Raw genomic sequence first — 13,099 nt, 5'->3', positions numbered from 1 at the left:
ATTGACCCCTTGTGGTACCCCACTTACCATATTTCTCGATTCAGATTTATTCCCATTTAGCAAGACCTTTTGTTTTCTTTGTTTTAACTATTGTTTTTATCTATTCTAGTATTATACCATTTGTTCCATGAACCTGTAATTTCCTTGGCAGTCTTTCATGTGGTACCTTATCAATGCTTTAAAAATTCAAGCAAAAATCAAAGGCAAAATCCATGTATACTACATCCAATGGACGTCCTTTGTCTGAGTTACTTTTCCAAAAATGTGAGCAGGTTTGTAAGGCAGGATCTATTTTGAACAAACCCATATTGTTTGATTTTAACCCAATTTTACAGTGTTCACTGAAAGATGGTGAATGATTCCCTTAGGATTTTCTCCGTGAGCTTTGAAATTGAAATTGAAATAAGTTTATTGAGATAAAATACACACAAAGGGATGAGGTAGCTCAAAGGTGAGCTTTCAGATGTGTGATATCAATCTGATAGGATGGTAATTTTCTGCTGAACTCTCTATATAGTAAGGTTCCTGTAGTACAGTCGGGTTTGTTCTCGACGCACAATTTTGAATTCCAGACGCGAATCCCGGGCGGGACAGAAATGGTTGGGCACATTTCCTTTCACCTAATGGCTCTGTTTACCTAGCAATGAGTAGGTATTCACTGCTCCTTTTTTTTTTGTTAGACAGCTTGTTGTGGGGTTGCATCCTGGGCGGGGTCAGTAACTCGACCTTTGGGGGAAGGGGATGACCTCCATAAAAGCCAAAATGTATATGAATACACTCTGGCTTCCTGTCTCCCGACACAATGAATTATACTGTAAAAAATATATGTAAGTAAATAAATCTAACTATTTATCCATCTGCCCATCAATATATCCAGCTAGGTGTCTATGCATCTATCAACCAATCTATAATTCACTGTGTCGGGGGACAGGAAGCCAGAGTGTATTCATACACGTTTTGCCTTTTATCGAAGTCACCCCCCTCCCCTCAAAGGCCGAATTACTGACCCCGCCCATAACAGGTAGATAGACTCTAGACCTTATCTATCTATCTATCCATCAGTCTGTCCATCAATCTATCCATCTATAAGATTTTTTTTGAGACGCGTAATATATAGAGCAATATATATATATATATATATATATATATATATATATATATATATATATATATATATATTGTAACGGTTCTATTGTTACGTAAAGTATGGTGACAAATAAACACAGACACTAAGATACTATATATATATTTGGTCGAATATACAGAAGTACACAGGTGATACGTTGGTGTGAGTTGAGCGCACTGAGCGTTGGTACAGTATCTCGCAAGTGTCTGCTCTAGACCACACTTGAAAGTAGACTAGCCAATGTTCGCTACACCGCTGCTTATATTGCTCGGGCAACACCTCACCGTGTTGCCCGGGCAACGCCTCACCTCATTCATCTCCAAAGGTTGACAGGAATATTAACACTATATTTGGAGCGAGTATATTATTGGGATAATCTACTCGCTACAGAACTCCCCCTCCCAGGGGATGAAAGGAAAAATACTTGATCAAGGAATTTAGCTGGTCGGTGAATTGTACGCCCTGCTCGCGTTACATAACCATCAAAGTTAACTTCCTCCTCTTCGCTGATGTCATCTAACTGGGTTTGTAGGGTGGGGGGTCGCACGTACAGGATCGTCCGTCGTCGTAGGATCAGGTTGTGGTGCGGCTGGTAACTGGGGTCGAAAAGTGAACTGCGTAGTCGGCGGATGTGTCTCTGGATTTAGCAGTGTTGCAGACGTTGAGACGAAGCCTGGAGCAGAGCAGAGAGCTGAGTGAGGCCGGAGTCGTGGAGCTCTATGTGGGAGAGCGTGGCGGCTCGATTGAGATTTGTGAGTGTCTAAACTCGGGGAGCGAGAGCGTGGCGGCTCGATGCGGTCGTAGTCTGCTGTCTGCTCTGTGTCTAAGCTGTAGCGTCTTGGGTTGATTAGGACTGTACACGCCGAGTACTACATTGTTGACTGTGGAAATTGTAGTCTGGTACCAAAAGATGTAGGCAGTGTGTGGACAAGCTCGGTGTAGCAGGAGAGAAGAATGTGCATAATTGTTGCGTCCTTGGGTCGCTGGTGGAGCATTTAGATCCGGGGCGGATGGGCTCGGGCACCAGGACATTAGGAGGTAATGTAGGCACGTAGTTAGGACAACGAGGTAATCACTGCTAGAGCTGAATTGTCCTGGAGGCGACGAAGAGTCGGAAACGCAAGCTGTAAGTCCTGTATTGCACAAAGGGCTTGAGTCGGCTGAGTATCAAAATGCAGTGAACGTGTAGATGAATCTGATGACAGAGCAGCTGTCGTGGGCGTAGGACAAGCAGTGCCCTGGCAGCGACGGAGAGTCGGCAGGACAAGCTGTAGATCCAGCATGATGTAATCATTGATGAGGCTGTCAGATGAGTGAGTAACGATCGTGGAGCAGCAAGCCGTAGTAGATGAAACTGCAGAGATGGACGCGATGAAAATCATAGCTGTGGCGAGGGTGTTGGCAGTATTCCATCACAGCAAACAGTAGCACTAGAGGTCCAGTGATAGTCCATCGTGGCTGGGTATCGTCGAAACTTCGTGAAGGTCGAAAATAGCCTCCATCTGCATGAACCAAAATTCTGGCTCATCTGCGTTGCTGGAAACCTGGTAGATAAATCCATGACGAAGATCTAGTTTGTGACTAGGTGTTCTTTTCACTCACTGGGTCACCAATGTAACGGTTCTATTGTTACGTAAAGTATGGTGACAAATAAACACAGACACTAAGATACTATATATATATTTGGTCGAATATACAGAAGTACACAGGTGATACGTTGGTGTGAGTTGAGCGCACTGAGCGTTGGTACAGTATCTCGCAAGTGTCTGCTCTAGACCACACTTGAAAGTAGACTAGCCAATGTTCGCTACACCGCTGCTTATATTGCTCGGGCAACACCTCACCGTGTTGCCCGGGCAACGCCTCACCTCATTCATCTCCAAAGGTTGACAGGAATATTAACACTATATTTGGAGCGAGTATATTATTGGGATAATCTACTCGCTACAATATATATATATATATATATATATATATATATATATATATATATATATATATATATATATATATATATATACATATATAGCAATATTAGTAATTTAACTAATTGCTAATAGCAATTTGTTCTGCAACCGAGTTAGTTTAGTTAATTTATTATGCATCCCATACCCACCCTGTGGGCGGTTGTGGAAAGAGTTACAGAAGCATATAATGGGCTCAGGCGTTACCTCAATCCCAAAAGTCATTTAGCTAAGCAAGTTAAAAAAAAATGGAAATTCAGTCATCGTTCATAATTCCCAGGAAGGTAAACATAGTGGAGCCGTGGGAGCCCCTGACCCGGCCCGGTCTCTCGGTCAGCTGGGCACATCTGGCAACTGTTTACACAAGAGTGTGACAGCAGCTGCAGCAGGTGTGTGTGTACGTGTGTTGAGGGCGGCGCATATGTTGCTCAGGTAACACCTGCCTGAGGGGTGGCAAGTGCTGTCAAGGAGGTAGTGAAGGCGCCACGTTCACCTGTACACGGGGGCGTTAAGCCATCCCCGTCTCATGGTCACTCTCCCCCAAGGCGCAGGTGAGGTTGGGGGTCCTGGGGTAGACAACTGTCACGGGCCCAGGGTGGGGGGGGGGGGGGATGGGGCAAGGATTGGGGGTAGGGCCTGTCTCTCGGGTTAGGGCACGTAAGGGTGCTTTATCTCAGAGGTTAGGGAAAGCAGGGCACCATCTATGGGGGTCAGGGTATGGATGTAAACTTCTGTGGGGACAATTGTATTCAGGATAGGGATCGATCTCTTGGGGGACGTGTTAGGGGATCCTGGACCTGTACCTTCATACCCAAGACAGTTTGCTACAAGGTTCTCAAGCCTCCCCAACCCAGCCTTACCTAACTCAAACAAACCCAACGCAATCCAAGTTAAGCTTACTAAAAAGCCCAAGCCAGCTAAAGCTAATGACATATACTATACAATTTGTAAATATTAGAACACTATTCGGCAAAACTAATAGAATATTAGTTTTGTCGAAACATCATATTGTGATTTCCTCATCTTTGAGCCAGCAATGAGGATAGACCCATGGCTAGAAATATGGTAGGCTAAGGGGAGGTACTATTTTTTATTTATTTATTTATACAAGAGTTCTTACATTCTTGTACAACTACTAGCATGCATAGTGTTTCAGGCAAGTCCTTAATCCTAATTTTCACACACACATCCCCAGGAAGCAGCTTGTAGCAGCTATCTAACTCCCAGGTACCTATTTACTGCTAGGCAAACAAGGGCATCAGGGTGGAAGAAACTGCCCATTTATTTCCACCACCCCTGGGATTGAACCCGGACCCTTAGGACTACAAACTCTGAGCACTGTCCACTCAGCCGTCAGGCCTCTGGTGTATATATCTGGTGTAAAGGTACACTGGGACCCATATTCCGGTCAAAGTAGAAGGTTGAGGAGGTCTGTCTAATCTGGGTTCAAAGCATGAAAGAAACCTGGCTCTGGGGTCAGGGCATAGGAAGAGCCTGGCTCTGGGGTCAGGGCACAGGAAGAGCCTGGCTCTGGGGTCGGGGCACAGGAAGAGCCTGGCTCTGGGGTCGGGGCACAGGAAGAGCCTGGCTCTGGGGTCAGGGCACAGGAAGAGCCTGGTTCCGGGGTCAGGGCACAGGAAGAGTCTGGCTCTGGGGTTAGGGCACAGGAAGAGCCTGGCTCTGGGGTCAGGGTACAGGAAGAGCCTGGCTCTGGGGTCAGGGCACAGGGAGAGCCTGACTCCAGGGTCAGGGCACAGGAAGAGCCTGGCTCCGGGGTCAGGGGACAGGAAGAGCCTGGCTCCGGGGTCAGGGCATAGGAAGAGCCTGGCTCTGGGGTCAGGGCATAGGAAGTGCCTGGCTCTGGGGTCAGGGCATAGGAAGAGCCTGGCTCTGGGGTCAGGGCATTGGAAGAGCCTGGCTCTGGGGTCAGGGCATGGAAGGAGCCTGGCTCTGGGGTCAGGGCATGGAAGGAGCCTGGCTCTGGGGTCAGGGCATGGAAGGAGCCTGGCTCTGGGGTCAGGGCATGGAAGGAGCCTGGCTCTGGGGTCAGGGCATGGAAGGAGCCTGGCTCTGGGGTCAGGGCATGGAAGGAGCCTGGCTTTGGGGTCAGGGCATGGGAGGAGCCTGGCTTTGGGGTCAGGGCATGGGAGGAGCCTGGCTTTGGGGTCAGGGCATGGGAGGAGCCTGGCTTTGGGGTCAGGGCATGGGAGAAGCCTGGCTCTAGGGTCAGGGCATGGGAGGAGCCTGGCTTTGGGGTCAGGGCATGGGAGGAGCCTGGCTTTAGGGAGTTGTTGTGGGTAATGGCACACTTTAGGAACTATTTGCATTATATTTTTATAGTGTAGGCTATACAACTCTCAAAGTATACATAAAAAAAATCAGTAGTCTCCAGTGCCATATACTTATGAATATTTGTTTTCTGTGGCTCTTGCTCTGTCTTAGGTTATTGACAGGTTAAGTTAGGTGTGCTTAGTTTTAACTGAATGTGGTGGCTAACTTGCCACTGCCATTTTTCTCTCCCTCACAACAGAGAACAAGATTTTTACATGTAAATAACAGTTTTGAATAAAGCCTTTTAGTCCTAAGATTACTGACTATGACGCTACATAAATAACCTTGCATTTTATTACACAATGGTACAATTCTTTAGAGAATGAATACTTTTTTTTAATAATACAGTACTATTAACCCTTAAAGGGCAAAATACAGTACATACATGTATGTATGGACTAAGAGTCAAGTTTCTCAAACTTTCTCAAATGCTTTCAAAGTTTTTGTGCATAATTTACTAGCAAATGCTCCAACTTTGTGTAAATGATCATCAACTTAACTTGAAAAACAAGAAAATAAAAAAAAAAAAATCTAAAATTGAATATTGAAAACTTGAGATTTTGAAATCGGCCACAAAATTATAAAATATCACCAATTATTCATTTGGTGGTGTTATGCTCTCAGAATTGCATATGAAATTCATTTTCATAGATTTAGTATATAAGTTTTCAGTATAGTTTACTGTAAAAAAATCATCAATATGATTTTATATGGCATTTGAAATATGCATCAAATTTAGTCCAAAATATTTATAACTCCAAATGTTTAGGGTTTATGAAAAATCCATTCTAGAGGATTGTAGAACAGACCGCTGTGTACACTTCAATAAATAACATAACAGAATAACTATTCTGTTATTAAAACTGTTATTTGTTAGCATTCCACTTTAACTGATTTTTCAGGCATCCCTGTTTACAGGAGTTGTAGCTGATGTGTGGAAAAAGGCTAACATAGTTCCAATCTACAAAAGTGACAGCAGGGAAGACCCCCTTAATTATAGACCTGTATCATTGACAAGTGTCAGTTAAAATATTGGAAAAAATAATTAAAACTAAATGGGTAGAAAACCTGGAGAAAAATGATATACAGTGGCACCTTGATTAACGAGCGGCTCTATTTACGAGCATTTCGAGTAACGAGCGAGCCACTTGCAGCAAATTTCTCTATTGACGAGCTTCACCTCTATTAACGAGCAAAACCACATGGTGCTTCCTAGCGTCTCGCGGGTTCTCGCAAATTCTCGGACGCCTCCGACGCCAGTGTTGTTGTATCGTGCACGACAAGCATCCCTCTGCATTTATTTGTGCTTTTCTTTGTTTTTTTGTGGTTTTGTGACTACAATTTGTAACGCAAGATGTCGCCAAAGAAGCTGCTTGCTAAAGATAGTGTTGTCAAGATAAAGAAAGACACAATTACTGTGGATTTGAAGAAGGAAATTAGAGCAAAACATGAGCGTGGTGTCTGTGTGACTGATCTCACAAGGGAGTATGGCAGGTCCTCATCAACAATTTGCACCATTAGTAAGGGGAGGAGGAGGTAAGGGAGGATGTTGCCTCTTCCAGTGAGATCAGGGTAGTGTTGGGAATGTTTGAAAAGGTGACCGCATTCTTGAAAAAGCTGCCCTGATAAAGCAGTAACAACCCGGTGTGTGAACATGTTTAATGACAATTTGCTGTCTCGTTTTAGGAACATCCTAAAACAAAGACAAAAGCAATTGTCAATAAATACGTTCTTTGCAAAAGTAGAGAAAAGAAGAGCCAGTGATAGTGAACCACAACAAGGTCCCAGTGGGGTGAAATTCCCAAGAAGAGAGAGCCTGTCTGATTCAGAGGTGGATTCTCCTTCCACACCATAACCCCTCTCCTCCTCCCCACCTCCCCATCGTCTCCCACAAGCCAGCAACGACTCTTCATAAGGTAAAGTAAACATGAAAACAGTACAAGAAAACATAATTACATGTGCAGTATTATATTTACATTATAAAATGTCATACAAGTATGGATGTTTTTGGGAGTGGAACGGATTAAATTTATTTATTATATTTTAAACGGGGAAATTTGTTTCTTAAGACGAGTTTTTGACATAACGAGCTCGATGCCAGAACGGATTAAACTCGTTAATAGAGGTGCCACTGTATCTACATGTTTTGTTCACCATAACTGTACAACTAAGCTGATATAGTTAGTTCAGGCACTAAGAGATGTCGCTACACACTGTCAGCTGGCGTCTGCCTCCCTGACACATTCATGGTCAGACACACTAAAATTTCTCCCCAACAATACTGTTTGTGGTGTTATTACCCTATATACACACACATTATATATAAGTATTTGCATGTTTTGTTCACCATAACTGTTCAACTAAGCCGGTATAGTGCCCAAAGAGCATAGTGGCCACCCCTACCAACATGATAAATCATGCAGATGTCGCCATCTCCCTCACCAAAATGGCTTCTTCCCCACACTCTTTTTGCTGTTATTTCACTATATATACACATTATATATAAGTATCTACATTTGTGTTCACCATAACGAACCACTAAGTTGGTATGTTGAGTGGCAATGGCAGCCAGTGGCAGCCCGCTACTGGCTGTTACTTCCTCCCTCCCTCACCTCACCTGACTTACCTGGTTGATACCTGGTTGATGGGGTTCTGGGAGTAGTTCTACTCCCCAAGCCCGGCTCGGGGCCAGACTTGACTTGTGAGAGTTTGGTCCACCAGGCTGTTGCTTGGAGCGGCCCGCAGGCCCACATACCCACCACAGCCCAGTTGGTCCGGCACTCCTTGAAGAAAACAATCTAGTTTCCTCTTGAAGATGTCCACGGTTGTTCCTAATTACCTAAGTGTAATTACCTAAGTGTAGTTACAGGATGAGAGCTACGCTCGTGGTGTCCCGTCTTCTCAGCACTCTTTGTCACATAACGCTTTGAAACTACTGACGGTCTTGGCCTCCACCACCTTCTCACTTAACTTGTTCCAACCGTCTACCACTCTATTTGCGAAGGTGAACTTTCTTATATTTCTTCGGCATCTGTGTTTAGCTAGTTTAAATCTATGACCTCTTGTTCTTGAAGTGCCAGGTCTCAGGAAATCTTCCCTGTCGATTTTATCAATTCCTGTTACTATTTTGTATGTAGTGATCATATCACCTCTTTTTCTTCTGTCTTCTAGTTTTGGCATGTTTAATGCTTCTAACCTCTCCTCGTAGCTCTTACCCTTCAGTTCTGGGAGCCACTTAGTAGCATGTCTTTGCACCTTTTCCAGTTTGTTGATGTGCTTCTTAAGATATGGGCACCACACAACAGCTGCATATTCTAGCTTTGGCCTAACAAAAGTCATGAACAATTTCTTTAGTATATCGCCATCCATGTATTTAAATGCAATTCTGAAGTTAGAAAGCATAGCATAGGCTCCTTGCACAATATTCTTTATGTGGTCCTCAGGTGATAGTTTTCTATCTAGAACCACCCCTAGATCTCTTTCTTTATCAGAATTCTTTAAAGATTTCTCACATAATATATAGGTTGTGTGGGGTCTATGTTCTCCTATTCCACATTCCATAACATGACATTTATTAACATTAAATTCCATTTGCCAAGTGGTGCTCCATCTACTTATTTTGTCCAGGTCTTCTTGAAGGGCATGACAATCATCTAAATTTCTTATCCTTCCTATTATCTTAGCATCATCAGCAAACATGTTCATATAATTCTGTATACCAACTGGTAGATCATTTATGTACACAATAAACATCACTGGTGCAAGAACTGAACCCTGTGGTACTCCACTTGTGACATTTCTCCATTCTGATACATTGCCTCTGATTACTGCCCTCATTTTTCTATTAGTCAGAAAATTTTTCATCCATGATAGAAGCTTACCTGTCACCCCTCCAATATTTTCCAGTTTCCAGAACAACCTCTTATGTGGAACTCTGTCGAAAGCCTTTTTTAGGTCCAGATAGATGCAGTCAACCCAACCATCTCTTTCCTGTAATATCTCTGTGGCTCGATCATAGAAACTGAGTAAATTCGATACACAGGATCTTCCGGATCGAAAACCATACTGTCTGTCTGATATTATATCATTTCTCTCTAGGTGTTCTACCCATTTAGTTTTGATTAGTTTTTCCAATACTTTCACTATTACACTTGTCAATGATACAGGTCTATAATTGAGGGGGTCTTCCCTGCTGCCACTTTTGTAGATTGGAACTATGTTAGCCTGTTTCCACACGTCTGCTACGATTTCTGTACACAGGGATGCCTGAAAGATCAGGTGAAGTGGAATGCTGAGCTCAGATGCACATTCTCTCAGAACCCATGGTGAAACGCCATCTGGGCCAGCTGCTTTGTTCTTACCTTCTTTGTTCTTTTTTGTTCTTCTTTGTTCTTTTTTGTTCTTCTTTGTTCTTTGTTTTTTGTTCCTGTAATATTTCTGATGCTCGCTGGTAGGACGTTGAACAACCTTGGACCTCTGATGTTCATACAGTGTTCTCTGATTGTGCCCATGGCACCTCTGCTCTTCACTGGGTCTATTCTGCACTTTCTTCCATGTCGTTCACTCCAGTACATTGACTTGCCACCATTCGTGTGTTGACTTGTGTTGACATTCTTGTGTTGACTCACTCACTCCAGTGTGTTGACTTGCCACTCTCCAGTATGTTGACTTGCCACCATTCTCTTCCCACCAAACTGTTTTTGCTTTTATTCACCATATACAGACGTTATATATAAGTATCCTTGTGGTATTGTTTTTCGGTGTGGTGGTGTGCGTGCTAGGTGTAATTCAAGAACTATTCAGGGTTGAATGCACCTAGGGTCACTTTCCCTAGGTGCCCTGTAAGTACTGTCCTTGCAGTTTGGGGTTACTTTCCACAAACTGTTCAGGAACTGCCTCTGCAGGGTTGTTTTGCTGCTCGGTGATTGCCTGCCCTTGGGGTCAGCTGGGGCTTACTTGTCTCTGTTTGTCCTTGGGTAGGAAGTAGTATCGTCACTGGCAGGGGTGCAAGGTACTGTACTGTGCATCTGTCTTATAATACGCACAGCGACCAATTCTGGGCTCCAGGAGATGTGCTTTTGTAGGGTTTTTTCTTTTCATTTTGTTTTTGTTTGTCTGACAGAGGTCTGCCTTGTGTGGCTACAGATCCACTTGTATTATTTTGATTGCCCTTTGCTAGGCCCCCGTGATTGTACACGTCGCAGGGGTTCAGGTTTTGTTTGTTTAGTAGTTCTGGGATAATGTTAGCAGTACCTGGGCTTCCTTTCACAGTCAACCTAAGGGCCTCTGAAAAATCCCACTGGGGCTCATTGGTCCAATGGATGCGTCCTCCAAGTCCCATCTCGCTTCGTGCAAGTTTGAAGGTTACTCTGTCCCCCTTGTCTCAGGGTGACACCATTTTTGCCTCTGCCATGCTGCTGGTTGAGTCAGTGACACCTCTGACCCGGAGTTCTGCAAGTGGTGTTCCTTGATTGTACTCTAATTCACACAGTCCACTGATATTGATATTTGGGTGCAGGCAGCTTCAGAGTTGCATGTGAAGTTTAGGTTGCTGCAACACGCTAGGTTGGTTGTCTTTCTGGATGCCCTGAGGCTGCCTTGCTTTGGTTATAGGGACTCGAACTTAGGGGCGTTAGTCGCCTTGACTCTGATTTCGCCCCCACCCCCTTGTCCTTCTTCTTTTGTTGTTCGTTCTGCTCCCCCCCCCCCCCCCTGTCCCTTTTGCCGGCTCCCAAACGTTTGAGGGTTTTGGAGTCGGGGCAGGGTTTAGATGGTGGTGAGACTCCGGGGGGGGGGGGGAAGGTTTCGGGGGCTGCCCCTTCCAGTTCGGTGGCAGAGGCATTCAAGCCGGTTCTTCCTGTCAGAGCTTTTGGGTTGAACCAGCGGACCCCCCCCCCCCCCCCGTCTACCCTGCTATTCCGGTGGATTCTGCTTATTCTCTAGAGGCAGAGGGTTTGGAGGATGGCTCTGCCCCGGGTTTTGATGTGGAGAATCCCAGGGCTGGGAAGGAGTTGACATGGGTTTGAGCCCTGTTTGATACCGCCTGCGTTTTGGTATCTTTGGCGAGGGGCCTGTTGTTCCAGGGGAAGTGGCTTTCTTATCCCCCTCTCCCTGTATGAGATTGATGAGAGTTCGGCTCCTCCCCAGGTTCAGTTCCAGGTTCCCTCTTTCCTGAGGTTTTTGGCTTTCCACATTCCACCTAAGGAGGGTGGGGAGGCTATTGCATCGTACCTCCTGGGAGACCCCGATTTTGCCTCGATAATTGTTCCTTCTTCATTTGAGTTTGGTTCCTCATTTCCTTACTGGGTGGCGGAGTCTTCCTGGTTGGCAGACTGCCCTTTCTTTTCGTTAGTGCATGGCATGCGTTCTGTTGGACCTGCACGCTTAAGTGACGGGAAACTGCTACGGTGGTTCAGGTTTACCTGGGGGGGGGGGGCAATTTTGAGCACCTCGATGAATGCTTGTTCACACCTGTTCTTCCTTGAGATATCGGCCAGGTACAGCTTCACGTGCAGGTTCCCGCCCTTTCGGCGTCCTTGCACGCCTGTGGGCATTTGGCTTCAGTCTTGCGCTTCTTTTTCCCTGTGTGTAGGGAAACTGTCTTCGGATTGGCTCTAGGAGGATGTGGAGGCACTGGGTTCCGGGCCTGCGTCTGATGCGCTTGCCTCTGTGGCTCAGGCGTTGGCTGCCTTGTTGAAGTTGTTTGTGCCAGTTCTGAAGGAAGCAGTGTCTCTGTTCTTTGCTTCTCGCCTCGCGTGCCGACAGGCAGTGCTCACTCGCTCTTTGGAATCTGCTTGGGCCCTGGCTCTTAGATTTTCGCCCTCTTTTTGCCTATTTATGTTTGCAGAGTCTGTGGTTGTGCAATATCTGCAGGCGGCTTCGTCTAGTTGTTGTCCCATGTCGGACTTGTTGGTTCTTCGGGGGGGGGGGGGGGGGGGGAGGGAGGTTCCGGCCAGGGTTCGGGGTTCCTTTGGTCGTGGTGGGCCAGTGGTGCCAGATTTGGGGCCAGCCCCTCCTGTGGACCCGAAGACGTCTTGTTGGCATATTGCTTGCTCTGTGTGTCTTTCGGCTTCTCGAAAAGGTTGTCGGCCCTTTTGCAGCTTGCCCTGTTGATAAGGCGATGGGGGGTGGGGAGGCTCGTCCTGTTTTCCCATGTCTGGTCCCACAATTCGTGGCCGTTTTAGGTCATTTCTTCCGGCCTCCGGTGGCGTCCCTCAGGTCGGTTTTCCCGCCTGTGGATCTGAGGTTCATTCTGGACTTGTCCTGTCTGAACCCTTGGGTCTTTTGCCCCTCCTTTCGGATGACCACTCTGTCCCAGGTCCGGCTTCTTTTGGAGCCAGATGCTTGGATGGTGTCTCTGGATTTCCGGGATACGTATTGACATATTCCAATTCATCTGGGGTCCGTCCTTCCGTCAAGCTCACAGCACCATGCGGGAGTTTGCAGCGGTGTGGCTTTTGCTTCAGAGGATTCGCGTCGCTCACGGATCCACGATCCAGCTCCATTTGGCCTGCTCTTCACTGGTTCATTGTCTGAACCGCGGGGGTTCAATGCGGTCCTTGGCTCTTTGGGACTGATCACTTCGGGTGACTCGTCTGCCGGATTCTCGGGGTTTGACTCTCCGAGCAGTTCATATTCAGGGAGTGTCCAACGTCCTAGTGTTCGGGCTGTCTCAGTA

At 45.9% G+C, this 13,099-nt stretch overlaps 1 protein-coding gene across 3 annotated transcripts in view; it reads left to right on the top strand.

The window, feature by feature from the left end:
- The first annotated feature begins 3,335 nt into the window (after window positions 1-3,335).
- LOC123757746 (N-acetylgalactosaminyltransferase 6) overlaps window positions 3,336-13,099 on the top strand; it is a 151,898-nt gene continuing 142,134 nt past the window's right edge. Inside the window, exon 1 of one of the 3 annotated variants that reach the window (XM_045741602.2) lies at window positions 3,336-3,479. The gene's annotated coding sequence lies outside the window, so the exon portion shown is untranslated. Of the gene's footprint in view, window positions 3,642-7,315; window positions 7,338-13,099 lie in introns of those variants that run through there. The other 2 variants (XM_045741594.2, XM_069329515.1) reach the window with 2 other exon arrangements.

The sequence above is a fragment of the Procambarus clarkii genome, chromosome 22, assembly GCF_040958095.1.
Source record: "Procambarus clarkii isolate CNS0578487 chromosome 22, FALCON_Pclarkii_2.0, whole genome shotgun sequence".
In the NCBI taxonomy this organism is placed as follows: domain Eukaryota; kingdom Metazoa; phylum Arthropoda; class Malacostraca; order Decapoda; family Cambaridae; genus Procambarus; species Procambarus clarkii.
Note: the sequence above shows the minus strand (reverse complement) of the source record. Positions and strands in the feature narration are given on the sequence as shown.